A 2500-nucleotide genomic window follows, 5' to 3' on the forward strand; every position below is an offset into this window, starting at 1 on the left:
CTATCTAAAGGTTCCATAGGAATGCACCAGTACGCCCTATGACAACCTAAACTTGTGAAGACTTTGCTGGCATGGAGATCATCAAGCATCGTCTGGATGGGTGGTAATGGATAAGTATCTGCTGTTGTAAGTGAATTAATATTTCTGAAATCCACACAGAACCTTATTTCTCCAGACTTCTTCCTAACCAGTACCACTGGAGACAGCCAAGGGCTAGTCGCTGGTTCAACAATACCCACTTCTAACATCAAATCGACACTGATCTCGTATGGTCTGTCGGGCTGAATGTGGAAGACACCATTGACATGTTAAAGTTGGTGCTACATCTCAAGTCTGAATTTTGTGTGTTATCCCAGGTACTTTTCCACAATCCATAGGATCACTTGAAAACAGTTTTGGAAATTCCTGTAACAGCTGTCTATACCTTTTTCTGACATGGGCTGGTGAGACAAAGAGGGCAGGCCATCATTGTTCTCATTACTCTGAGGCATATTACTAAATATGGTACAAGTAGAGTCAGGATCTTGAGCACTATTCTCCGATACATCATGAAGAGTAGCTATGCAGGTCCCACAGGTGAGCTGAGCAGGCTGATTGTCAGGATTCACCACCCACACAAATAAGTAGCCTTTCATACTTTTTACAACAGATCTTGGTACCAACCAACGCTGCATTGCCCTCACAATTAATATGTTCGTTGCACCCCTAAGGCACATGGGAATTCGTATCCTTATAAATCTTGCTACACGCAGAGGGGTCACAGTGGTATTCGGCACATGACAACGGAGATTGTTTGGCACATCATCACTTGCATAGAGTTTATGCACATCTACACAAAAGTTTCCAACTTGTGCAGTACAACTCACAACCTGGACTTTGAAACTAGGGTTGTCAGCATACACTGGTAATTGAGCATCATCAAACAAAAGCCAAGCAGCCTTTTTATGGTGACTAAAATAACTGGTATGTAAATCTCCTTAAGATGTCCATCCCTAAGATGATATCGGCTGGAAATTCAATTCCATCTGCCAACACAACCCTGTGAATGAATGTAGTCTTGGGTGTTAAGGCAAAAGCGAGGTCATACTCTCCTTGTACAGAAAGTAGTGCAGCAGAGACTCCACTCAATTGTCTTGATGGACGATGTCGAGAGGGAAGCATAATCTTCCTTTGTGATGAGACCTTAAGGAGTGTGGCCTCGCTGCCTGTATCTATCATGGCGAGAAGGGGTTTACCATTTACAATCACTGAGACTATGGAGCAGCCACTAGGCAGTGGACATGGGTGTGCCGTCCTCCTGGAAATCCCTGGATGTGGGCGAGGACTCTCCCTCCCAGGACGTATGAAAGGGACAATCTCACCTAAAATGCCCTTCCTTACCACATCCCCAACACTCTTGACTTATGGGTCTGGCTCTGCACTCACTTGTATGTCCTTTACACCTGGGAAAGTAGCAATACCTGTCACTGCAACATGCTTTGGTGGGCAACTAATATAACGTGCTTTGTAGTATGGTTCTTTTGCTCTCTGGGCCAATGGAACTTCAGGTCTTGCTCGTTTTCTGGTATCCCAGACTCTTTGGGCAGCATTCACAAGCTCTTCTATCTTGATTGGGTCTCTTACTGCAATGACTTCTTGTAGTTATGGAGGAAAGGCTTGTATAAATAAACGGCGGATGACTGCTCCAGGGCTACCTAGTTCACCTGGGAAATCCTGGACTGCAAAGTACACAGCAGACTCAATTTCAAAGTGGAGGTCAATTGGAGCCTGGTTTTCCTGTATGATCTTGGTAACAAGAAGATTCATAAACCCTTCAACACTGCAGGTTCCTTTGAATTTTTGCTTCAGTTTCCTCGTAAATTCCATCCAGCTTATGATGTATGCAAACAAAACCCCATTTATAATGACTTCTGCATCTCCCCGACAAGTACTAGCTGCACGGATGCGTCCTTCATCATTGACTGGGCGAGCTACTAGTTCCACCATCCTCAGCCAGTAATTCACCTGATTACGCCTTCGTGGAAGGTACGATGGAGTTTTCGCCTCATACACAGATATCTTCTCATGTGGCTCAATGAAAAGTAATGGAGACTGAGCATGTGCCTGTGGAGATGGGTTTGGTACTGACGTGGCTGACTGCGACAGGGGGGCCACAGGCATAGCTGTGGATGGGTTCATTATTACTGGCGATGAAGAAACTGGAACAGTTACTGGCATGTGCGATGGTACTGGGGCAGGCAAAGGTGAGGGCGTTGACACGAAAAACTGCGGAAACAGGATAGAGCACAGCAGGAACCGCAGGGGCTGAAGAAGGCACAGCAGGGACCGCAGGGGCTGAAGAAGGCGCAGCAGGGACCGCAGGGGCTGAAGAAAGCATAGCAGGGACCGCAGGGGCTGAAGAAGACGCAGCAGGGACTGCAGGGGCTGAAGAGGGCGTAGATGGAACCACAGGAGCTGGCGATGGTGGGAGTATATTGCAGGGGCTGGTGATGGTTTCAAC

Source organism: Penaeus vannamei, chromosome 17 (assembly GCF_042767895.1).
Source record: "Penaeus vannamei isolate JL-2024 chromosome 17, ASM4276789v1, whole genome shotgun sequence".
NCBI classification, from domain to species: Eukaryota; Metazoa; Arthropoda; class Malacostraca; order Decapoda; family Penaeidae; genus Penaeus; species Penaeus vannamei.